Here is a 27,096-nt window from a genome sequence, read left to right as displayed (position 1 = left end):
AAGTGCGCAGCGCAGGTCAAAGCGCAACTAGCGCACGGCCTGCGCACGATCTGCGCACCCTATGCTAAAGATAGGGTGCGCCGATCGCAGGCGCCGCTGTGCGCTAGGAGGCGGCGCTACAAGCAAGGGGCGGGCACGCCGGGCAGAGAGCCGGCTCGGGGGCGGAGCTACCCCCGGCCGTGCGTGCGCTTAAAAAGCGCTAATGTGAAACCAGCCTTATACGTTTTCTCTGGCACCTGGGAAATCTAGATAACGCCATGTGTCTGTGGTGCCTGGTATGATGTGTACATGGCGCCCACTTGCATTTGCCATTTTACAGGTTCTCTGTCTTCTGTGCCAGTGAGACCCCCTTCTCTGGAGCATGACAGCACCAGGCCGGACCCTGTAAGCACCCCACCCATCTGTACTTAGTTCTTGGCAGTGAATTAGGAATTGGAAACTTGGCACCATGTTGTGTTTGGCAGGGGGGCATATCCGGAGCCTGGTCATGCTTCCCTATGGTTTGCTGGATGGTATTTTCGGTGCGTGCACAGAGGAGTGGTCAATTTATTGAAAATTGGTGAACCTTGCTTGGAATGAGCACAGGTTTGAAGCCACTAGTGACGAATGAGCGTTCTCAGGTGTTATTGTGGCGTCCCTTAGGCTCAGTCGCCAGAGAGGTACTGCACCTCCTCCTGAGGTGTGGTGCCCCACCATCCAGGTAAGGTGGGAAGCTCCTGACCACGCTCCAACACCTGCACCCCACACGACAAAGTAGTGTAGCAAAGCACCTTCGGCGGCTCCATGCTTGGAGTATAGCAAAGCACCCATTGGTGGCTCCCTGCTTGGAACACGAAACGTGCTGGGAGGTGGGTGGAGTTGAGTTTACATTAAAAGAGCGGGAAGAGTTTAGGAGTGATTCAGTCATTCAGTCTTTCAGTCAGCCACTGAGAGTGAGTGAGGATGCAGAAGGACAGAGAGTGAGACAGAGAAGATCCCCGTGAGAGGGATGGATGAAGGAAGTGCTGCAGCAGGCCACAGTGCCCTGGGTCTGCTGGCACAGGAAAGAGACATAGAAAGGAAACCTGATTTTTCCATAGAGAGAAAGGATTAGTACGGAACGTGAGGAGTAAAAGAGAGAACAGAGGACGTGGGTTAGAGGACAACCCTGCCTAGGAGTTCTAAGCACAAGGCCGGGGCCCGGTCCCCGAGGTTGTATGGATACTAATGGTCCTGCAGCAGACACCAGAGGGAATAGAAGTTAACCATACTTTATTCCCACATCAGACTTGGGGGCACAACAGCAACATTGATAGTGAGCCGGGACTAGGAAGCAAGGAGTCCCCGAAGCAGGCTACAGCTGTCTGCCGTACAAGGAAAGTTCATAAGAACATTGGACAGGAGGAACTCCAGTGTAACTCATTACTGGGAGTACTTCATTTATAGGCGCTATAAGAGGAGACGTTCAGAAAGGCACATGTTGGCGGAGTGTTGGAAAGGAGTGTTCCACCTGGCCTGGAGGTTGACTGAGTCCCTGACCCGGAGGACACGGCACAGAGGCAGGCACCTGTTTGCACAACAGACTGTGAGTAAAGCTTTGGAACAACATGCCCTGGTGTCCTCCACTTATTCCTGTGCCAACACATCTACACTGCCCTGGGACTACAGCTTCACCTGTGCGGAGCTTTAACATCTTTGCTGCACCATACCATCAGTCCCAGAGGATCTGCATGCAGCGTCGGCTTAACACCTTCCTTGCCGAACACCACAGGTGGCGTCACAAACTATTCATTTAATCAACTACATTCCACCATTCAATCTCCCTTTTACTTGGGCGCCCAGGGCCACGGACCGGGTCACCGCTGCTGTGACACCTTCCCCCTGAGTGACCGGCCCGGTACCGAGTACCCCACAGCCCTGGGAGGGCGACCCATTATCAGAGTATGGCTGGTTTTACATTTACCTTGTTCTTGTGGGCCGATTTTGCGGCCTCAGTAGATTTCTATGGGGCCGCAAAATCGGGCCGGAAAAAAAGTCCACTGTGTGCCGTAAGGCTGTGATGGCCTTTTTAGCGGCTGTGATAAAAGATCGAGCTTGCTCAATTCTTTTATATGGCGTACGGACACGGCCCCCATTGTAACCAATGGGGCCACAAAAACAAACGGAAGGTTTTTTGTATGGCGCTCTGTGACTTCGGGTTTTGCAGAACACGTTTTTTTCCCCCCAATACTATTTCCATAGTATTGGAAAATTGAAAAACAGCGATCACAAACTTTTTTGCAGTCCATTATTGCGGCAGACCACAAAAAATGCGGCGAAAAGGGCAGCAATAACGGGCTGCAAAAAAGCGGCAAGTGTAAAAGCAGCCTATGTCCTGTGTGCTCCAATAGTATGTTCAGTCCCTGCGGCTGCATGTTAGACAGTCACAACACATCTGGGATATTGCCTAACAAACAGGAATCCCCACATGTGTTGCTGCTGTCTAACAGCCGAGAGACCTGCAGCCGCGGGGACTGAACATACTAATCGGGCACGCCGAGGACACTCGGATACCACCTTACCTGAGCACGCTCGCTCATCAGTAGAAGCCACTTTATGGTTGATCAGCACAGGGAGTAAAACAAATGTAGAAAATCTGCGACTAATCTGCTGCAAAATCTGCGTGAGACTCTGTTCTGGAGGGCAATTTGTGTTTAGATTCTGTGTGGAATTTTTTTGCAGCGAGTGGGAGAGATTTGGTACAATCACATCCACTTTGTTACTGTTACACCCAGCAGACTTTTCACCTAGAGTATCGGATGTAAAAAGTGTACAGATCGGAAACCGCACAATGCCGCGCACTGTATAGAGCAGCTCCGCTTTACTGAAGTGAATAGGAGCTGATCTGCAGTACCTGAGAACGGCCACTACACAGTGTGAGGCGCTGTGCTGTTCTGCCTCTGCACGCTGTTTACAGCTGATTGGTGGGGAGTGTCGGCTTTCAGATCACCACCGATCTCATATTGATGACCTACCCACAGGACAATTGTTATATCTGAGTACCAAAAAACCCCTTTATTACCAGGAGAATCAAAATACTGTTTTTTTATGTCACTTACTGTAGAAATAAATCCAAAAATGAACTTGGCTTCTAGAATGTGTCCATCTGACTATTGTAGGAGGATCTTTACCTGTCACAAGAAGGATTCAGGAGTAAATCTGGGCAACGATGAGGAAGCAAAATACAGCCGCCATGTCCTGCCGTCTGTAATCTGTCCCCTCAGTGTTGCTGTATATTGCCCCCCACTGAATCTGACCTTCACTGGTGAGTTCAGACCTATGTGATGCGCAATATAAGGACTGACCAGAACCTGACATCCTCCTAGGAGTATATGATGTGTTCAGGTCAGGAGACCCGCGGCCGGTCCATGCGGTCAGTCCGTGCATCGTGGTCCGGACGCTATCTGTGGTACGCTCTTTAGGGCTCTCGCTGCCATATGTTGTGGTTATGGAATGAATTTTATTGAGTCTGGCTGAAAGAACAATAAATCCTTGGTCAGCCAGCAGTAGTGACTCTAGGCCGCTAATCCTTGACGGACACTTGCTCAGTAGTAACCAGTAGATGCTGTCGTGCGCACTTAGGCCTCTTCCACATATGAGTTTTTTGTCATCAGTCACAATCCGTCGAATTTTGAAAAAAACGGATCTGGTGACTGATGCCGCTGGATCTGTTTTTTCTCATAGATTTGTATTAGCGACAGATGGCCACACGTTTCATCCGTCGTTCAACGGATCTGTCGAAAATTCTTTGTCCGTCGGCCGGAGACAACGAACATAGGAAGATTTTTTGTCACCGTCGAAAAATGGGACAGCTGTCCGGTATTTGCTAGAATGGAAGCCTATGGGCGACGCATTTGTCCGACAAATGATGGAATCCGGCAACGGATTCCATTTTTTTTTAACTGTGCATGTGCTGACACTGTGCCTGTATGGTGTGTGCGGGCTGTGTGTGTGTGCCTGTGTGACGGGGGGTATGCGTGTATGTGTGTGTGCGTGCAGGCATCGTCCGATGGGACTACACGTCCCATCCGGGCTCTGCCTTCCACAGTGACAGTGATTGACTTCTGCCCAGTTGCTTGCCAGCAGCATGGATGCTTCTCTAAATCAGGTCTCATAAAGTCATTCCAACATTTCAGGTTACCACAGGCAAGGTGATAACTTGTGGATTCGTGCAGCTCTGAGCTCTACCCACTATACACCGCTGTCTCTGGCAGTGCCATAGAGAATGAATAGAGCAGACGCCCCTTGTGACATTTCACAAGCCTGATCGCCGGATCTGTTGGGATCCCAGCGGCTGGATAGCTGATACCATTTGAAATGTTGAAAATAACCCTTTAAAGCAACTTTCCACTCTGGGACTGAGAAATATTCACTTCACATGTATAGTCACCATCCTAGTGCCCTCTGTTTGCTTCCCGATGCCTCTTTCTCTGAGGCCAGCATTCCTTTCCTTCCAAGATGGCCGCCTCAGTGGCATAAGGAGTGAAGTAATCGCTCTAAGTCACCCCTGCTATTCCTATTCCATGTAACAAGGATGGTAAGGGAGGTGGCTTAGACTTATTGATGCACTTCTCAAGCCAATTTTGCAACCATTTTGCATATGGGAGGAAAGCAACACTGGCCTCAGAGAATGGGGCATCGCCAGCCAAACGGAGGGCACCAAGCTGTGACTAAACTGTGAAGTGTATCGTCCCTTTCCAGTCACAGTTTTAACATCTTGACAGAATATACTATATTATATTCATGAAGAGAGAGATTGCTGTCTGCGCGGCAGGCGGTGGCCGTGGAGCGCGGCAGGCAGTGGATGTGGAGCGCGGCAGGCAGTGAAGCGCGGCAGGCAGTGGCTGTGGAGCGTGGCAGGCGATAACTGTGGAGCGCGGCAAGAGGTGGCTGTGGAGTGCGGCAGGCGGTGGCTGTGGAGCGCGGCAGGCGGTGGCCATGGAGCGCGGCAGGCGGTGGCCGTGGAGCGCGGCAGGCGGTGTCTGTGGAGCGCGGCAGGCGGTATCTGTGGAGAGCGGCAGGCGGTATCTGTGGAGAGCGGCAGGAGGTGGATGTGGAGTGCGGCAGGCGGTGGCCGTGAAGCGCGGCAGGCAGTGGCTGTGGAGCGTGGCAGGCGATAACCGTGGAGCGCGGCAGGCGGTGGCCGTGTAGCGCGGCAGGCGGTGTCTGTGGAGCGCGGCAGGCAGTGGCTGTGGAGCGCGGCAGGCAGTGGCCGTGGAGCGCGGCAGGCGGTGGCTGTGGAGCGCGGCAGGCGGTGGCTGTGGAGCGCGGCAGGCGGTGGCTGTGGAGCGCGGCAGGCAGTGACCGTGGAGCACTGCAGGCGATTATATTATAATCAAAAGTATTGACCAAAAAATACATCTAAATAAAGTGCAGTGCATATATAAAGCGATTTCTAGTCAAAAAAGTACATATCAGTAAAAAATAAATCCCACACCCCACACCCCAACGCGCGTTTCACACGTTGCTTCCTCAGGGAATTGTTCTTTAATATTTAAATTTATTATGGGATTTATTTTTTACTGATATGTACTTTTTTGGCTAGAAATCACTTTATATATGCACTGCACTTTATTTAGATGTATTTTTTGGTCAATACTTTTGATTATAATTTATTAAATTGGATTGCTACTATATGGAATATATGTGCTGCTTCACTTCCCCCTCTTTTTGCTTTTTTATTGTCTTTTTGTGTTGGGATTTTAATGTGTCCTATGGTGTCCTTAATAAAAGTATTTATATTGATTTCAATATTGTAATTGTGTTATTGGCTCTTTTTGGATAGGTGGCTTTTTGTTTTATCATACCCAAACATGTGTGGATCCTAAGGGTGCGTGCACAAGCTGCGGATTCTGCTGCGGATTTGGCCCTGCGGCTCCCCAGCAGAATCCGCTGCATTGTACAGCACCATTAGGCTATGTACACACGCTGCAGATTTGGCCCTGCGGCTCCCCAGCAGAATCCGCTGCATTGTACAGCACCATTAGGCTATGTACACACGCTGCAGATTTGGCCGTGCGGCTCCCCAGCAGAATCCGCTGCGTTGTACAGCACCATTAGGCTATGTACACACTCTGCGGATTTGGCCCTGCGGCTCCCCAGCAGAATCCGCTGCGTTGTACAGCACCATTAGGCTATGTACACACGCTGCAGATTTGGCCCTGCGGCTCCACAGCAGAATCTGCTGCGTTGTACAGCACCATTAGGCTATGTACACACGCTGCAGATTTGGCCTCTGCGGATCCGCAGCAGTTCTGCAGTGTACAGTACAAGGTAAGTCTATGTGACTTACACTCCGCGGTGCCCACGCAGCGGATTTTTAACTGTAGAAAAGCTGCGGTTTTGAATCCGCAGAATTGACGTCAATTCTTTCTGCGGATTCCGCTGCGGTTTGCCATCTATTCCATCGTCCAGGTGGCAAACCGCAGGGGAAAAGCACAGGCCAATCCGCAGGTCATTTGAGCTGTGGATTTATCTGTGGATCCGCAGATACAAACCCGTGGGTGAATCCGCAGCGTGTGGACATGGCCTTATAATGAATGGAAAATGGAAACCGCAAGGGGGCGTGGCTTGAGCTGGCTATGGAGTAGCAAGCACAGCTCAGGAGCTCTGAGGAGGCATCCTCCAAATCTACGATTGTGCCCTCCAAAAGTGCCAGTGTGCCTGCATTTAGGCACAATCCCCGGTTCTGTGTGGTGCCGCGGGGGTTAGAACGAAGGCGGAGGGATCTAAAGCTCCTCAGCGTCCTCTCTCTTGAGCGCTACCTTCCCTGCATCTAGGAGACGTGAGGCGGAAGGACACAAAATAATCCTAAAGTTGTACACTCTTACTTGCGTTGGGCCCGCCTACCGCCTAAAAAAGAATTGTCATTTTTCCTGGTTGGTCCCCACCTGTACCGGGCCCCTTGTGGGTCGCTGGGCGCTAGCATTCAGCCCTACTGCTGTGAATTGTGCGGCGCTGTGGGAAATAGAACGGGGCGGAAGACTCTACTCCCCCAAGCTGTGTGGAATATTGGCCGTCGGCCTGTCATAGCCGCACGGCGGAAGGACACAAAATAGTGCCAAAGTTGAGCTCATCCTAGTGACGGACTTACTTGTTGCTTAATTAAAGGTCTTTAATTAATTCTGGAGGGACCCCCCACCTGTACCGGGGCTATCATTAGTTGCCGTGTTCCTGCATTTAGCCTCACTCCTCTCCATTACTGAGCGGTGCTGCAGCTAACAACAGAGGTGGAGGAATCTGCATCTCATTAGCTGCACTATTTTCGCTGGGCGGAAGGACACTAATTACTAGTTTACGGCGGTTTCTCCTTACACATAAAAAGGAAGAATTGTAAACTTCTCTGGAAAGTCACCCACCCGCCGGGCCCTCTGAAAGGGCAAGAGTGCTTTCATTTAGCCCCATTCTACGCTTGTACTGAGCGGTGAGTCATAGGAGTGACAGAGGGGGCGGAGGGATCTGCCTTATTCTGTCAGCGCCGTGCTCCTGCTCCCAGCTTGTGTGCAGCTGATTCCTCATAGACTCAATATTAGATAACAAATAACTTTGTTGCCCTATGAAGGGCGTGCCCGAAAAATTTCTTGCACAGGGGCCCACTACAGTCTATGTCCGCCCCTGCACTAGTGTGAACGCAGCCCCACTCATGCAGCCCCTAACCAGGACCCCCATACATGCTCCCAATACATTTAATTATCATTACCACAGCACAGGGCACAAGCCTTTCTAGTGAGGCAGGAAAGATCACTGTATGACAGAGCAGCATGCGGACATAGTCTATATTATGTCTGCAGACTGATCCCATACAGCTAGGGCCGGCGTCAGCACCCGGCGTACCCGGGCAAGTGCCTGGGCACTGGCGAGACAGGGGGGGCCCACTCGGCATCTGAACAAGTTTTTTTTTTTTTTTTTTTTTATTTATATATCCGCTCATACTGACCACTATCTTTTTTTCCTGTGTGTGAGAGCATGCGACCAACATGTTACCGCTCATTAAGGTCTTGAATTTGGATGCCACTCCTAATGGGGCCATTATCCTGTATGGAGCATTATATGGGGCCCATTATCCTGTATGAAGCATTATATGGGGCCCATTATCCTGTATGAAGCATTATATGGGGCCCATTATCCTGTATGAATCATTATATGGGGCCCATTATCCTGTATGGAGCATTATATGGGGCCCATTATCCTGTATGAAGCATTATATGGGGCCCATTATCCTGTATGAAGCATTATATGGGGCCCATTATCCTGTATGAAGCATTATATGGGACCCATTATCCTGTATGAAGCATTATATGGGGCCCATTATCCTGTATGAAGCATTATATGGGGCCCATTATCCTGTATGGAGCATTATATGGTTTCCATTATTCTGTATGGAACACTACAGTGGGGCAAAAAAGTATTTAGTCAGTCAGCAATAGTGCAAGTTCCACCACTTAAAAAGATGAGAGGCGTCTGTAATTTACATCATAGGTAGACCTCAACTATGGGAGACAAACTGAGAAAAAAAAATCCAGAAAATCACATTGTCTGTTTTTGTTTCATTTTATTTGCATATTATGGTGGAAAATAAGTATTAGGTCAGAAACAAAATTTCATCTCAATTTCATCTCCGGGGGGGCGCCGCTGATCGCGGTCGGGTGTCAGCTGATTATCACAGCTGACACCCGGCACTATGTGTCAGGGGTAGTCATGGACCATCCCCGACATGTTAACCCCTGGCACATTGCCATCAAACACGATGGCAGTGTACCAGGGGTTTAGAGAAGCATCGGCAGGGAGGGGGCTCCCTCCGTGCTTCTCTGAGACCCCCAGCACAGCACGATGTGCTGCGCTGCGCTGAGGGCCTCCTTCCCTGCAGGTCCCCGGATCCAATATGGTGGCGGGGACCTTCAAGGGCCAGCAGGGAGGCGGCTTCCTCATTGCCTGCAGAGAGCAGGCATGAGGAATCCTCCTGCGCTGCCTGTCACATGGCTGATTTGTCACAGCGCTGTGTGATGTGTCAGATCAGCAATCTGACATATAACAGTGATGTCCGCCCCGGCACAATGTAATAAAGTAAAAAAAGAAAAAAATAGTGTAAAAATAATTTATAAAAAATCTTTAAATATAAAAAAAATATTCCCTAATAAATTCATTTTTTGGAAATAAAAAAAACAAACAATAAAAGTACACATATTTAGTATTGCCGCGTCCGTAATGACCCGCCCTATAAAACTGTACGATTAGTTAACCCCTTTAGCGAACCCCTTAAAAAATAAAAATAAGAAACAAAGCAAAAACAATGCTTTATTATCATACCGCCGAACAAAAAGTGCAATAACGCACGATCAAAAAGACGGATATAAATAACCATGGTACCGCTGAAAACGTCATCTTGTCCCGCAAAAATGAGCCGCCATACAGCATCATCAGTGAAAAAATAAAAAGTTATAGCTCGAAGAATAAAGCGATGCAAAAATAATTATTTTGTATATAAAATTGTTTTCATTGCATAAAAGCGCCAAAACATAGAAAAAGACATAAATGAGGTATCGGTGTAATCATACTGACCCGAAGAATAAAACCACTTTTACCGGATGCGGAATGTTGTAAACTCACCCCCCAAAAGAAATTCATGAATTGATGGTTTTTGTTCATTCTGCGTCCCAAAAATCGAAATAAAAAGCGATCAAAAAATGTCACGTGACCGAAATTGGTACCAATGAAAACATCAACTCATCCTGCAAAAAATAAGACCTCACATGAGTCGGTGGGTCAAAATATGGAAAAAGTATAGCTCTCAAAATGTGGTGATGCAAAAACTATTTTTACAATATAAAGCATCTATTAGCTTGTGACAGCTGCCAAACATAAAAACCCACCATAAATAGTAAATCAAACTCCCCTTTATTACCCCCTTAGTTAGGGAAAAATAATAAAATTAAAAAAATGTATTTATTTCCATTTTCCCATTAGGGCTAGCTTTAGGGCTAGGGTTAGGGCTGAGATTAGGGTTAGGGGTGTGTTGGGGTTAGGGTTGGAGTTAGAATTGGGGAGTTTCAACAGTTTAGGCACATCAGAGGTTCTCCAAACGCGACATGACACCCGCAGACAATTCCATCAAAGTCTGCATTCCAAAATGTCACTACTTCCCTTCAGAGCCACGACATGTGCCCATACAGTAGTTTTCTCCCACATATGGGGTATCAGCGTGCTCAGTAAAAATTGGACAACAACTTTTGTTGTCCAATTTCTCCTTTTACCCTTGGGAAAATAAAAAAATTGGGGACTAAAAGATTTCCATTTTCCAATTAGGGCTAGGGTTAGGGCTAGAGTTAGGGATGAGATTAGGGTTAGGGGTGTGTTGGGGTTAGGGTTGGAGTTAGAATTGGGGGGTTTCCACTGTTTAGGCACATAAGGTGCTCTCCAAATGCAACATGGCGTCTGATCTCAATTCCAGCCAATTCTGCGTTGAAAAAGTCAAACGGTGCTCCTTCCCTTCCAAGCTCTGCCATGCGCCCAAACAGTGTTTTACCCTCACATATGGGGTATCAGCCTACTCAGGACAAATTGCAAAACAACTTTTGGGGTCCAATTTCTCCTGTTAATGGGGGCAAAAATATCATTTTTGTGGAAAAAATATGATTTTTTATTTTCACACCCTGGCGTTATAAACTTCTGTGAAGCCCTTGGGGGTTCAAAGTGCTCACCACACATCTAGATAAGTTCCTTTGGGGGTCTAGTTTCCAAAATGGGGTCACTTGTGCGGGGTTTCAACAGTTTAGGCACATCAGAGGCTCTCCAAATGCAGCATGACACCCGCAGACCATTCCATCAAAATCTGCATTCCAAAACGTCACTACTTCCATTCCAAGCCCCAACGTGTGCCCATACAGTAGTTTTCTCCCACATATGGGGTATCAGTGTACTCAGGACCAATTGGACAACAACTTTTGGGTCCAATTTCTTCTGTTACCCTTGGCAAAATAAAAAATGGGGACTAAAAGATCATGTTTGTGATTTTGTGTTTTTTTTATTTTCCCGGTGTTATAAACTTCTGATTAGCCCTTAGGGGTTAAAAGTTCTCACTACATATCTAGAAAGGTTCCTTGGGGGGTCTAGTTTCCAAAATGGGGTCATTTGTGGGGTGTTTCCACTGTTTAGGTACATCTTGGGTCTCTCCAAACGTGACATGGCGTCCGATCTGAATTCCAGCCAATTTTGCACTGAAAAAGTCAAATGGTGCTCCTTCCCTTCTGAGCTCTGCTATGCGCCGAAACAGTGGTTCTCTCCCACATATCAGGTATCACCGTACTCAGTACCAATTGCACAATACCTTTTGCAGTCCAATTTCTCCTGTTACCCTTGGTAAAATAAAAAAAATTGGACCTGAAGTAATTTTTTTGTGAAAAAAAGTTAAATGTTCATTTTTTTAAGCATTCAAAAAATTCCTGTGAAGCACCTGAAGGGTTAATAAACTTCTTGAATGTGGTTTTGAGCACCTTGAGGGGTGCAGTTTTTAGAATGGTATCACTTTGGGGTATTTTCTATCATATAGACCCCTCAAAGTGACTTCAAATGTGATGCCGTCCTTAAAAATAAAATGGTGTTGCAGAAATGAGAAATCGCTGGTCAAATTTTAACCCTTATAACTTCCTAACAAAAAAAAATTTTGGTTCCAAAATTGTGCTGATATAAAGGAAACATATGGGAAATGTTATTTATAAAGTTTTTTGTGTGCCATATCTCTGTGATTTTAGGCCATAAAAATTCAAAGTTGGAAAATTGCCAAATTTTCAAAATTTTTGCCAAATTTCCGTTTTGTTCACAAATAAACGCAAGTTGTATCAATGAAATTTTACCACTAACATGAAGTACAATATGTCACGAGAAAACAGTGTCAGAATCACTGGGATCCCTGGAAGCGTACCAGAGTTATTACCTCATAAAGGGACAGTGGCAGAATTGTATAAATTGGCCCGATCATGAACGTGCAAACCACCTTTGGGGGAAAAAGGGTTAAGAGTAGTGTTGAGCATTCCGATACCGCAAGTATCGGGTATCGGCCAATATTAGCTGTATCGGAATTCTGATACTGACTTGCGATACTTTTTTCATATCGGATAACGGAATCGGAAGTTCCCATAATGCTATGAGCCTGCTCGCTTTGATTCAGCCAATGGGAATCCTCAGAAGTGTGGGCACATCCTGTTAGGCATGTAGGCATGTTAACTATTGGCATGGCTGTGATTGGCTGCTGAAATGATGTGATGATGCACTATAAAAGCCACTGCTGCCGCCATTTCTGGTCACTCTGCTGTGAATTCAGTTAGGGACAGGCTGCTGTTGAAGACTGTGAGGGACAGTTAGAAATAGTGATTCTACAAAACATATTGTGCTTTAACCAGGCTACATAAACCACCACTGTAGCTTTCTTTTCCCTAGCAGCAGTGTTCACAGCTGTCTGCAAGGGCTGTGTGAGTGCAGCTCACGCTGTGGAGTGGGTCCTGTAGCTACATCTGGTTTAGGCCGCCCAGCGTGCCTCACTGCTGCCTCATACATATTTTTCTTCTTGAGCTGCTTATTTTTCAAAAATTCTATCTAGTGTGCTTCCATCCGTATCCATATACGTTGGTTGCAAACACTAGTAGTAGACAGCGGAGCCTTTCTGCAGCCTTTCAGTGCTAGTGCCCACTTAGCTGCACTGTTCACGGCTGTCTGAGAGGTCTCTGACTGTGTGTGAGTGCAGCTCACGCTGAGTAGTGTGTCCTGCAGCTACGTCTGGTTGTAGGCTGCTCAGCGTGCTTCACTGCCTCACACATATTTTTCTTTAATTGCAGCTCATTTTTTCTTCTCCTATTAGTGTGCATCCATCCGTATCCATCTACATTGGTTGGTTGCAAATACTATATAGGAGTAGATAGAGGAGCCTTTTTTCTGGCTTGTGCCCTTCATCTGCAGCCAGATTAGTATTACCCAATTTTTTTGGAGCCTCATCTTTTGCATTGTAGGTTTCCTGCCTGCATTGTAATAGCTCCAAAAAGTTGGTGATACTATCACTTTCAAATCTTTGGTCACATCCTTTTAGTTTTTTTTAAAAAAAAAACCCAATAAAGTTCACCAAACACTACATTTGAAAGTTGTGTAGGCCACATTAGCTCCTATTAAAGTGTAGTCCACACACACACTTCATAAAATTAGTGTTTCTTCTACCTGTAACCAGCTGTTCAGGAATAAGCACACTAAGCCCCCCCTTTGTACTTTTCTGCCTATCTTTATCAGTCTAGCAAGATGAAGAAGGCAGGGAGTAAGGCACGTGGGCGTGGGCGTGGAGTTTCAGCAGGGAGAGGACGTGGGGATTCTGCAGGGAGAGGACGTGGGGATTCTGCAGGGAGAGGAAGTGGGGATTCTGTGCCTGCTGCAGGCACCAGTGAGTCAGCATCCCCCAGTTTTAGCAGGCAACAGTCCTTTATGCGCAGCTTTGTAGGACCTCGCCATACCCCACTGCTGCGGGAGGAACAAATTGAGGCCGTTGTCGGATGGATGGCAGCTAACGCATCGACTTCAATGACTTCCACATCCTCTCAGGGCCAGAGCACCGAAGAGCAACCATCTGTCTCTTCACCACCTGCCAAAGTGCCCAGGCAGTCAGAGAGCCCTGGACAGGAGCCATCACAGTCTCTACTTCTGTTCTCTGAATCTGTTGGCTTGGAAAGAGGGGGCCAGCCAAGCAGCATTCCAGAATGTGAAGAAGAGGGAGTATGCAGTGATGCGCAACTTCTTTGTCCCTCTGAATCTGAAGAGGCGGGTGGGCCAGTGCCTATGGTCAGCACACCACAGTACGCATCAGATGATGACGAGACACAGGTGCCACTTTCTGGTGCGTACGGTGCTGGCGAGACAACCCAGGAGAAGCAGGTGTTTGAAGAGGGGAGCGTAGATGATGAGGTCCTTGACCCATCATGGCGTGAGGAACAGGAAGGTGGTGGGAGCGGCTCTGAGGAAGAGATTCCCCGAACGGCCAAAACAGGAGGGAGAGGGAGGGGGCAGACTTGGTTGACTGTAGCCTCCACTTCAGCACCCGTTAGGAGCATTCCTCTTTCAAAAGCCAAAACGGGCGCTCCCAAGACTTGCAGTGCGTGGTCTGTTATGAATGAGTCACCGTAGGAGGCAAAAACAGAATTGCTAGCTAAGTCCAGAAAACCAGAGAAGTTGGCAGCTATCGGATTGCAGACCACTGAACCTAACAACAACAACTAGCAGTAGCCGTGGGGGGTTCCTACGGTGCCCTAGACCCCTCGATCACAGCCGGAGAACTACATAGCCTAAAGACAGAAAGTGAAATCTAAACTGTCCCAGAGCAGACCCCAAAGCAATAGGCAGCCCCCATCATATAATGACGGTGAAGCAAGATGAAAAAACACTCATACAGATAGAAAGATAGGCTGAGCAAATGATGGGGCCCAAGCTAACTAAATAGGACAGGATAGAAAAGCTGCTGTCTGCAATCCGCCAAAACCCTCTCAAAGCAAGAGCCAACAGACTGATAGGGAAAAAAGCCCTGAAGACGCTAGGCTTCAAAAGACTATATCAGTACTCAGGTATTTTCTGAAGACAGAGCAAAAAGGAATTCAGCTCACCCAGCAGGGAAAGGAAGAAATCCAGAAAAACAAGGCAAAACAAAACCTAAGCACAAATGCAAAAAGCAGAGAAGAAAACTTAGCTTTTGAGGAGCAGGAATCAGACTGGTCTCCAAGAATCCCTCAGAGAAATCACCCGCAAGGCAGAAGGGCGTGGGCTGCCTTATATCCAGTCAGCAATTCCAGTCACCCAGTCATCATCATTCTGCTCAGATGCTTTGTAATCAGCCTCACTACCTTCCTTCACCAGAAGAGGGAGTTCATCAGACCTCAATGGTGAAGGGGAAAGTGAACTCACAACAGTGGTCCTTTTTTGACACAGTTGCAGATGACATTTGCTTTGTCAAATGCAAGCTGTGTCATCAGAGAGTCAAAAGAGGGAAAAATGTCAGCAACCTCAATACCACTAATATGTGGAAACATGTGCGGACCAAGCATGAGGTGGAGTTACACAGACACACTGAAGACGTAGGCCAACGTACAGCACCACCTACCACCTCTTCAGCTCGTGTTGGGGCCTCTTCCTCCAGCTCACACACAGCTGGTTCGGCTTCCTCACAGGATCGCCAAGGAAGAACCTCTGGCACTGTTGTCCGGAGACCCTGTGACATTCCACCCACAGCACCACGTTTCCAGTCATCCTCACACTCCCAGACCACTCGACAGCCATCGGTAGCACAGGCATGGTATAAAAGGCGGCCATACTCGGCAAACCATCCCCGAGCGCAGCTTCTGAATGCTGGCATTGCCAAACTACTGGCACTTGAAATGCTCTCATTCAGGCTGGTGGAGACTGACACCTTCCGGGACTTCATGGCATTGGCAGTCCCACAATACACCATGCTCAGCCACTTTTATTTCAGCAGGCGAGCCGTCCCTGCCCTGCAGAAACATGTGGAGGGAAAAATAAAACATGCGCTACTAAACGCCGTTAGTAGCAATGTCCACCTGACCACTGATGCGTGGACCAGTAACCATGGACAGGGACGATACCTTTCCCTCACTGTCCATTGGGTCAATGTTGTGGAGCCGGGTACAGATCTGGAGAGTGGCGCTGAACGTGTTCTGCCAACTCCACGGATTGCAGGAATCCAGTCTGTACACATAGACTCCTCCTCCTACTCAAGTTCCTCAGAAACAGCGCAGCAGGAGCCTGTTATGACCGATATGAGCACAGCCGTGGCCAAACGTCAACAGGCCATACTCAAATTAATTTCTTTGGGGAATAGAAGCCACACAGCGCAGGAGCTCTGGAATGCCATCAAGCAGGAGAGCGACGTGTGGTTTGTGCCAGCGAATCTCCAGCCGGGCTTGGTAGTGTGTGACAATGGCCGAAATCTGGTGGCAGCTCTTGGCCTAGGCAACCTCACTCACATCCCATGTCTGGCACATGTGCTGAACTTGGTCGTGCAGAGCTTTCTGAGGGACTATCCGGATCTTGATGCACTGCTGCACAAGGTCCGCATAGAGTGCGCTCACTTGCGGCGTTCCAGCACGGCAAGATCGCGCCTTGCTGCTCTGCAGCGCCGATTCCGCCTTCCGGAACATCGCATCATATGTGACCTACCCACCAGGTGGAATTCAACGTTACATAGGTTGGAGCGGTTGTGTGAGCAGCAGGCAGCAGTCATGGAGTACCAGCTGCATCAGGCGCAAACAAGTCGCACTGCGCCGGTCACACTTCAGCACCACTGAGTGGGCCTCTATGAAGGACATCTGCCTCGATTTACGTGCCTTCGATGATTCCACGCAGATGGCGAGTGCAGATGATGCACTAGTCAGCATGACTGTCCCCCTTATCTGCCTGCTTCAAAAAACACTGCAAGCACTAAGGGAGGAGGTTTTGGAAGAGGTGGAGGATGAGTCCCAAATGCCATCTGCTTCTGGACAGTCTGCGCAACGTGGTTCCTCACAAAGGCCTAGGCAGGGGACACTTTGTGAGGAGGATGAGGAGGAGTCGATGGAGGAGGAAGACATCTCTCCAGAGGAGGGAGGTACACAAAGCTCTAGTCAGTATGTACAGCGAGGGTGGGGTGATGCAGAGCAGGCAGAGATCACGCCTCAAGCAGGGGACAGCGGTTCTTTGGCAGTTGGGAGTCTGCAGCACATGGTTAATTTCATGCTGCAGTGCCTGAGAAACGACCGACGCATCGTCCACATTCTCTACATGGCTGATTATTGGGTGTACACCCTCCTAGATCCTCGCTACCGGGACAACTTACAAAGCCTCATACCAACGTTGAACCGGGAGCGTAAACTGCGGGAGTACCAAGACACACTGATGCAGTCCATCATGTTTTACATTCCACCCGACAGCAGTGGTGCTAGTGCTTTACAAAGCAGCTCTGTGTGTCGAGGCAGTGGAGGAAACACGGCACAAAGAGGGAGCAGAGGCAGCGCCTCAGCACAAGGCAACACCACCATGGCCCAAATGTGGCAAAGTTTTGTGTGTCCGCCACAATTGTCTACACCATCACAGACGGCTCCAGTCAGCAGGAGGCAACGTTTCTGTCAGATGGTGACAGATTACATGTCTTGCCCTGTCAGTGTACTCCCAGATGGCTCTTCCCCCTTCAAGTTTTGGGTCTCTAAGCTGGATACATGGCCAGAGCTTAGCCAGTATGCATTGGAGGTGCTGGCTTGCCCTGCTGCCAGTGTATTATCGGAACGCGTCTTTAGTGCCGTAGGTGGTGTACTAACAGACTGTTGTGTTATGAGCTCAATTTCTCCTTCACCTTTGATGTCCGATGAACTCCCTCTGCTGGTGAAAGGAGGTAGTGAAATTGATTTGGATGGGAAAAACCTGTCATCTGAACAGGTGGAGTGTGATTGGACATCCAGAATCTCTGAGTGGATATAAGGCCGCCGACGCCCTGCTGGGTTGCTGGTGATCCTCTCTGCTCTGAGCTCTGGCCTCCAGTTTAGTCCTGTTTACTAAAGCTAAATTTGTGCTCTGCTATCGTTCCATGAGATTTTGTCTGGTTTACTTAGTTTTTGTGTTCAGCCAGCCCTGGTTGGGACTGGCTGATCTCCATTTTTTGTTTCTGATCAGTTGATCTCTTTGCTCTGTTTTCAGAATATACCTGAATGTTGATATAGTGATTTTGAAGTCTAGTGACTTCAGGGCCTTTTCTATCAGATGTGTTGGACATTATTTTTGGCAGGGTTTTTGCGTGATTGCAGACAGTTGCCTTTCTTTCCTGTCCTATCTAGTTAGTGAGGGCCCCATCATTTGCTCAGCCTGTCTTTCTGTCTGTGTTTGTGTTTTCATCTGTTTTCACCGTCAATACATGTTGGGGGCTGTCTATTGCTTTGGGGTCTGCTCTGGGGCAGTTTAGATTCCCCTTTCTTTCTTTAGGTTTATTTAGTTCTCCGGCTGTGAACGAGGTGTCTAGGACCACAATAGGAACACCCCACGGCTACTGTTAGTTGTTGTGAATAGGATCAGGGGTCTGCAATCCGCTAGCTACCAACCTCTCCGGTTTTCTGGACTTAGCTTGTATTTTTGTTTTTTCCTCCTCCGGTGACTCATTCATAACAGAATCACCAGCCATACCGCAGATTCTAGGGTACTCAATAGCAGGAAAGAATTGAAAAAAAAAAAAAGTGTCAGAATTTTTTTTTTCAATGTATATTTTTTCCTCTTTTTCTCTGGGGCCGTAGGAAGAATTTTTTCTTAATGGAGATTAAGCAATTGTCTGATCGTGTGGAGCAGCTGGCTGCTGAAGTGCGGGGAATTTCCACGTATCTTGCTCATTCACATGCTGCTGAACCAAAGATTCCTACTCCTGATGTGTTTTTTGAGGATCGGTCTAAATTTTTGAATTTTAAGAATAATTGTAAATTATTTCTTGCCTTGAAGCCTAACTCATCGGGGAGCTCTGCGCAGCAGGTTAAAATTGTCATCTCTTTGCTGCGCGGCGATCCCCTGGATTGGGCGTTTTCTTTGACACCTGATGATCCTATTCTAACTAATGTGGATGCATTTTTTCAAGCCTTGGGGTTGTTGTATGATGAACCTAATGGTATTGATCAAGCTGAGAAAGCCCTGTTGGCATTGAGCCAGGGTCAGGATTCTGCAGAGTTATACTGTCAAAAATTCCGAAAGTGGGCGGTCCTTACCACCTGGAATGATGGTGCCTTGACAGCTCTCTTTCGGAATGGTTTGTCAGAAACCGTAAAAGATACTATGGTGGGATTTCCTGTTCCCTCTGGTCTTGACGATTCTATGTCATTAGCCATTCAGGTCGATCGGCGTTTATGTGAACGTAAAAGTACACGAGACATGTTGCCACCTGTTGAACAAATGTCTGAACCTATGCAATGTGATAGAGTTTTGTCTAGGGCGCAACGTCAGGAGTTCAGATGGAGTAATAAGCTGTGTTTTTTCTGTGGAGATGCCTCTCATATTGTTTCTGTCTGCCCTAAACGAGAGAAACGTTTTGCACACACATTTGCTGTGGGTGGTGTACAACCTAAGTTTCTTCTGGCAATTACTCTGATCTGCTCCCTGTCCACATTTTCCGCTAAGGCTTTTGTGGATTCAGGAGCGGCTCTGAACCTGATGGACTTGGATTTTGCTAAACATTGTGGGTTTCCTATGACACCTCTGCGGACGCCTATCCCTTTGAGGGGTATTGATGATACTCCTTTGGAGAAGAATAAACCTCAGTTTTGGACCCAGGTGGTAATGCGGGTCGCCCCAGACCATGAAGAAAATTGCAGATTTTTGGTGTTGCATAATTTGCATGATACCATTGTTCTGGGATTTCCCTGGTTGCAAATTCATAATCCAGTTTTGGATTGGAAATCTGTGTCTGTGGTGAGTTGGGGTTATCAGTGTGCTCTTGGTGATGCTCCTGTTTTCTCCACCTCTCCCCAGTCGCATGATGTTCCTGACTATTTGGCTGATTTTTATGATGTATTTAGTGGGAATAAGTCTGCGTCTTTGCCTCCTCATAGGAGTTATAACTGTGCAATTGAGCTGAGCCCTGGGTGTAAATTTCCCAAGGGTCGACTTTTCAATTTATCTGTACCCGAGCATGAGGCTATGCAATCTTATATTAAGGAGTCATTGGAGAAGGGTCATATTAGACCATCCTCTTCACCCTTGGGTGCTGTTTTTTTTTTCGTGGCCAAGAAAGATGGTTCATTAAGGCCTTGTATTGACTATCGTTCACTCAACAAAATTACTGTTAAATATCAGTATCCGTTACCCCTGATTTCTGATCTATTCTCCAGAGTTAAAGGTGCTTGCTGGTTTACCAAGCTTGACCTCAGGGGGGCGTATAATCTTATTCGCATTAAGCATGGGGATGAATGGAAGACGGCGTTTAATACTCCGGAGGGATATTTTGAGTACCTGATGATGCCTTTTGGGTTCACTAATGCCCCTTCTGTCTTCCAGTGCTTCATGAATGATATTTTCCGAGACTTTGTGGATAAATTTTTGATCATCTATCTGGATGATATTTTGATCTTTTCCAGGGATTGGGACTCTCATGTGGAACATGTTCGGACTGTGTTCCGGATTTTGAGGGAGAATTCCCTGTATGTTAAGGGATCGAAATGCCTTTTTGGTGTACAGAGTATTTCATTTTTATGATTTATTTTGTCTCCGTCAACTATTGAAATGGACCCGGCCAAGGTACAGGCCATTTATGATTGGGTTCAGCCCACTTCTTTGAAGGCCCTCCAGAAGTTTTTGGGTTTTGCTAATTTTTATCGTAAATTTATAGCTAATTTTTCTGGGATTGCCAAACCATTGACTGATTTGACTAAGAAGGGTGCTGATGTGCTGAATTGGTCTCCAGAGGCTGTTTCTTCCTTTCAGGAGCTTAAGCGGAGGTTCACTTCTGCTCCGGTTTTGCGGCAACCTGATGTCTCACTCCCGTTTCAGGTAGAGGTGGACGCTTCTCAGATTGGTGCTGGAGCTGTTTTGTCCCAAAAAGATCCGGTAACATCTAAAATGAATTCCTGTGCTTTCTTTTCCCGATTGTTCTCCCCATCCGAAGGCAACTATGATGTGGGGAATCGGGAACTGTTAGCCATGAAATGGGCATTTGAGGAGTGGAGACATTGGTTGGAGGGAGCTAAACATCAAGTCGTGGTCCTTACTGACCACAAGAATTTGATTTAACTTGAGTCGGCCAAACGCTTGAATCCTAGACAGGCTAGGTGGGCCTTGTTTTTCACACGTTTTGATTTTGTGGTCTCTTTTCTTCCGGGCACTAAGAATGTCAAGGCAGATGCCCTCTCTAGGAGTTTCTTTGCTGATTCTCCTATTGTGACCAAGCCTGCTACCATCTTAGGTGAGGGGGTAGTTCTTTCTGCCATCTCGCCCGATTTGAGACGTGCTCTGGAAGAGTTACAGGAGGACAAACCTGAGCGTTGTCCCATTGGAAAATTTGTATGTTCCTGACCAGTGGAGGAAGAGAGTAATGTCTGAAGTTCATTGCTCCGCATTGGCTGGTCATCCAGGTATTTTTGGTACTAGAGATTTGGGGAGTCGGTCTTTTTGGTGGCCCGCCTTGTCTCGTGATGTCTGGAATTTTGTGTAGTCCTGTGGGACTTGCTCCCGGTCTAAACCTTGTTCTCGCTCTATTGGGTTATGATGCCTTTGCCGGTGCGCAGGAGGCCATGGACCCATATTTCAATGGATTTTATTTCTGATATGCCTGTCTCTCAGAGAATGACTGTTATTTGGGTGATTTGTGATAGATTCTCTAAGATGGTCCATCTTGTACCACTCACTAAGTTGCTATCTTCCTCAGAGTTGGTGCCCTTGTTTTTGCAACAGGTGGTTCGCTTTCATGGGATTCCTGAGAACATTGTGTCTGACAGAGAAGTTCAGTTTGTTTCTAGATTTTGGAGGACTTTTTGTTCCAAGCTGGGAATTCAGTTGTCCTTCTCCTCTGCGTTTCACCCTCAGACCAATGGGCAGACGGAGAGAACAAACCAGACTTTGGAGTCTTATTTGAGATGTTTTATTTCTGCTGATCAGGATGATTGGGTTTCATTTTTGCCATTGGCCAAATTTGCTTTAAATAATAGAGCTAGTTCTGCCACTTTGATGTCACCTTTTTTTTGTAACTTTGGGTTTCATCCTCGATTCTCTTCAGGGCAGGTGGAGTCTTCTGCCTGCCCAGGTGTTGAGACTGTGGTGGAAAGAATGCACCAGATTTGGGACCAAGTGGTGGATAAGTTGTCTCTCTCTCAGGAAATGGCCCAGCAGTTTTCCAACCGGCATAGGACCATTGGTCCCCGGTTTAAGGTGGGTGATATGGTTTGGTTGTCATCAAAGAATATCTCTATGAAGGTGGCTTCTCCAAAGTTTAAACCTAGATTTATTGGACCTTACAAGATTTTGGAGATTCTTAATCCGGTCTCTTTTCGATTGGCTCTTCCTGTTACTTTCAAAATCCATAATGTGTTTCATAAGTCTCTGTTGAAGAGGTTTGTTGAGCCAGTAGTTCCTGTGGTGGCACCTCCTGACCCTGTATTGGTTGAAGGTAATGTGGAATATGAGGTTGAGAAGATACTGGATTCTCGTCTGGCTAGACGGAGACTCCAGTATTTGGTTAAGTGGAAGGGTTATGGCCAGGAGGATAATTCTTGGGTCTCTGCATCCGATATTCATGCCGAAAGATTGGTTCGTGCTTTTCATCGGGCCCATCCAGATCGCCCTGGTGGCGTGGATGAGGGTTCGGTGACCCCTCCTCAAGGGGAAGGTACTGTTATGAGCTCAATTTCTCCTTCACCTTTAATGTTCGATGAACTCCCTCTGCTGGTGAAAAGAGGTAGTGAAATTGATTTGGATAGGAAAAACCTGTCATCTGAACAGGTGGAGTGTGATTGGACATCCGGAATCTCTGAGTGGATATAAGGCCGCCGACGCCCTGCTGGGTTGCTGGTGATCCTCTCTGCTCTGAGCTCTGGCCTCCAGTTTAGTCCTGTCTACTAAAGCTAAGTTTTTGCTCTGCTATTGTTCCATGAGATTTTGTCTGGTTTACTTAGTGTTTGTGTTCAGCCAGCCCTGGTTGGGACTGGCTGAACTCCATTTTTTATTTCTGATCAGTTGATCTCTTTGCTCTGTTTTCAGAATATACCTGAGTGCTGATATAGTGATTTTGAAGTCTAGTGACTTCAGGTCCTTTTCTATCAGACGTGTTGGACATTATTTTTGGCAGGGTTTTTGCGTGATTGCAGACAGTTGCTATTCTTTCCTGTCCTATCTAGTTAGTGAAGGCCCCATCGTTTGCTCAGCCTGTCTTTCTGTCTGTGTTTGTGTTTTCATCTGTTTTCACCGTCAATACATGTTGGGGGCTGTCGATTGCTTTGGGGTCTGCTCTGGGGCAGTTTAGATTTCCTCTTTCTTTCTTTAGGTTTATTTAGTTCTCCGGCTGTGAACGAGGTGTCTAGGTCCACCGTAGGAACACCCCATGGCTACTGTTAGTTGTTGTGAATAGGATCAGGGGTCTGCAATCCGCTAGCTACCAACCTCTCCGGTTTTCTGGAATTAGCTTGTATTTTTGTTTTTCCTCCTCCAGTGACTCATTCATAACACCGTCGCACGCGACTATCTTCTGATAACGTCGACCGGCTTACTTTTCTGAAAATGAACAAGGCCTGGATCTCTCCAGAATTTGCCAGTCCTCTTCCCGACTAAATAATTGGTTGGCAACTTTATCCAGGTCTCCTGGTTTGTTCATGTTTCTACCACCTGAACTATAATCCCTGGGCTTCAACACAGCCAGTTGTCGCTCAGATGTATCGTCTGCACAGAGAAAAAACACACTAGCTCCTGTGTTAGTGGGGTTCAGTAACGACAGCTGCTCCCCTGCTGTGTGGACAGCAAAGTCTTCTGCTCCATCCACATTAAAACTCCTACTGATTTTTAACCGTGCTCCACTTAGGCCTCTGGCTCCACTGTCTCTAGTATTTCCCCTGGCCTCCAACCCCACCTGTTACAGCTCTGAAGTGGCGTCTGCACAATCCACACTTGTTCCTGTGTTACTTGGGCTCAGTCACGTCAGTTGATCCCCTGATGTGTGTCCGGCAAGGTCTTCTGCTCTGTCCACATTCCCACTAGTAGTGTAAATGAGGACAGAGCAGGAGACCTTGCCAGACACACATCAGGGAATCATCTGACGGGACTGAGCCCCAGTAACACAGGAACAAGTGTGGATTGTGCTGACGCCACTTCAGAGCTGTAACTGGCGGGGTTGGAGGCCAGGGGAAATACTAGAGACAGTGGAGCCAGAGGTCTAAGTGGAGCACGGTTACAATCAGTTGTAGCCTACAACCTCTAGAAAACCAGCTGCAAGTTGGCCTCCGCCTGCTGGATGCCTCATGCTGAGCTCCAACAACGCCTGTTGGTGTTCAGAAGTGCCATCTTCACAGAGAAAAACACACTAGCTCCTGTGTTAGTGGGGTTCAGTAATGCCAGCTGTTCCCCTGCTGTGTAGACGGCAATGTCTCCTGCTGCCTCCACATGCCAACAACATCAGGCCTCAGCCTGCTCCATGCCTCATCCTGGGCTCCAACAACGCCAGTTCGTGTTCAGAAGTGCCGTCTTCACAGAGAAAAACACAGTAGCTCATGTGTTAGTGGGGTTCAGTAACGCCAGCTGCTCCCCTGCTGTGTAGACGGAAATGTCTCATGCTGACTCCACATGCCCAAAACATCAGGCCTCAGCCTGCTCCCTGCCTCAACCTGGGCCCCAACAACGCCAGTTGGTGTTCAGAAGTGTCATCTTCCCAGAGAAAAACACACTAGCTCCTGTGTTAGTGGGGTTCAGTAACACCAGCTGTTCCCCTGCTGTGTAGACGGCAATGTCTCCTGCTGACTCCACATGCCCAAAACATCAGGCCTCAGGCTGCTCCATGCTTCAACTTGGGCTTCAGCAACGCCAGTTGGTGTTCAGAAGTGTCGTCTTCCCAGAGAAAAACACACTAGCTCCTGTCTTAGTGGGGTTCAGTAATGCCAGCTGTTCCCCTGCTGTGTAGACGGCAAAGTCTCCTGCTGCCTCCACATGCCAACAACATCAGGCCTCAGCCTGCTCCATGATTCATCCTGGGCTCCAACAACGCCAGTTGGTGTTCAGAAGTGCCGTCTTCACAGAGAAAAACACACTAGCTCCTGTGTTAGTGGGGTTCAGTAATGCCAGCTGTTCCCCTGCTGTGTAGACGGCAAAGTCTCCTGCTGCCTCCACATGCCAACAACATCAGGCCTCAGCCTGCTCCATGTCTCATACTGGGCTCCAACAACGCCAGTTGGTGTTCAGAAGTGCCATCTTCACAGAGAACAACACACTAGCTCCTGTGTTAGTGGGGTTCAGTAATGCCAGCTGTTCCCCTGCTGTGTAGACGGCAATGTCTCCTGTTGCCTCCACATGCCAACAACATCAGGCCTCAGCCTGCTCCATGCCTCATCCTGGGCTCCAACAACGTCAGTTGGTGTTCAGAAGTGCCGTCTTCCCAGAGAAAAACACACTAGCTCCTGTGTTAGTGGGGTTCAGTAACGCCAGATGCTCCCCTGCTGTGTAGACGGCAAAGTCTCCTGCTGCCTCCACATGCCAACAACATCAGGCCTCAGCCTGCTCCATGCCTCATCCTGGGCTCCAACAACGCCAGTTGGTGTTCAGAAGTGCAGTCTTCACAGAGAAAAACACACTAGCTCCTGTGATAGTGGGGTTCAGTAACGCCAGCTGTTCCCCTGCTGTGTAGACGGCAATGTCTCCTGCTGACTCCACATGCCTAAAACATCAGACCTCAGCCTGCTCCATGCCTCAACCTGGGCTTCAGCAACGCCAGTTGGTGTTCAGAAGTGTCGTCTTCACAGAGAAAAACACACTAGCTCCTGTCTTAGTGGGGTTCAGTAATGTCAGCTGTTCCCCTGCTGTGTAGACGGCAAAGTCTCCTGCTGCCTCCACATGCCAACAACATCAGGCCTCAGCCTGCTCCATGATTCATCCTGGGCTCCAACAACGCCAGTTGGTGTTCAGAAGTGCCGTCTTCCCAGAGAAAAACACACTAGCTCCTGTGTTAGTGGGGTTTAGTAACGCCAGCTGCTCCCTTGCTGTGTAGACAGAAATGTCTCATGCTGACTCCACATGCCCAAAAAATCAGGCCTCAGCCTGCTCCCTGCCTCAACCTGGGCCCCAACAACGCCAGTTGGTGTTCAGAAGTGTCATCTTCCCAGAGAAAAACACACTAGCTCCTGTGTTAGTGGGGTTCAGTAACACCAGCTGTTCCCCTGCTGTGTAGACGGCAATGTCTCCTGCTGACTCCACATGCCCAAAACATCAGGCCTCAGCCTGCTCCATGCCTCAACCTGGGCTTCAGCAACGCCAGTTGGTGTTCAGAAGTGTCGTCTTCCCAGAGAAAAACACACTAGCTCCTGTGTTAGTGGGGTTCAGTAATGCCAGCTGTTCCCCTGCTGTGTAGACGGCAAAGTCTCCTGCTGCCTCCACATGCCAACAACATCAGGCCTCAAACTGCTCCATGTCTCATACTGGGCTCCAACAACGCCTGTTGGTGTTCAGAAGTGCCATCTTCACAGAGAACAACACACTAGCTCCTGTGTAAGTGGGGTTCAGTAATGCCAGCTGTTCCCCTGCTGTGTAGACGGCAATGTCTCCTGTTGCCTCCACATGCCAACAACATCAGGCCTCAGCCTGCTCCATGCCTCATCCTGGGCTCCAATAACGCCAGTTGGTGTTCAGAAGTGCCGTCTTCCCAGAGAAAAACACACTAGCTCCTGTGTTAGTGGGGTTCAGTAACGCCAGCTGCTCCCCTGCTGTGTAGATGGCAATGTCTCATGCTGACTCCACATGCCCAAAACATCAGGCCTCAGCCTGCTCCCTGCCTCAACATGGGCCCCAACAACGCCAGTTGGTGTTCAGAAGTGTCATCTTCCCAGAGAAAAACACACTAGCTCCTGTGTTAGTGGGGTTCAGTAACACCAGCTGTTCCCCTGCTGTGTAGATGGCAAAGTCTCCTGCTGACTCCACATGCCAACATCAGGCCTCAGCCTGCTCCATGATTCATCCTGGGCCCCAACAACGCCAGTTGGTGTTCAGAAGTGTCATCTTCACAGAGAACAACACACTAGCTCCTGTGTAAGTGGGGTTCAGTAATGCCAGCTGTTCCCCTGCTGTGTAGATGGCAAAGTCTCCTGCTGACTCCACATGCCAACATCAGGCCTCAGCCTGCTCCATGATTCATCCTGGGCCCCAACAACGCCAGTTGGTGTTCAGAAGTGTCATCTTCCCAGAGAAAAACACACTAGCTCCTGTGTTAGTGGGGTTCAGTAATGCCAGCTGTTCCCCTGCTGTGTAGACGGCAAAGTCTCCTGCTGCCTTCACATGCCAACAACATCAGGCCTCAGCCTGCTCCATGATTCATCCTGGGCTCCAACAACGCCAGTTGGTGTTCAGAAGTGCCGTCTT

This window comes from Dendrobates tinctorius, unplaced genomic scaffold, assembly GCF_039654945.1.
Source record: "Dendrobates tinctorius isolate UK_male_01 unplaced genomic scaffold, ASM3965494v1 ptg000129l, whole genome shotgun sequence".
NCBI classification, from domain to species: Eukaryota; Metazoa; Chordata; class Amphibia; order Anura; family Dendrobatidae; genus Dendrobates; species Dendrobates tinctorius.
Note: the sequence above shows the minus strand (reverse complement) of the source record.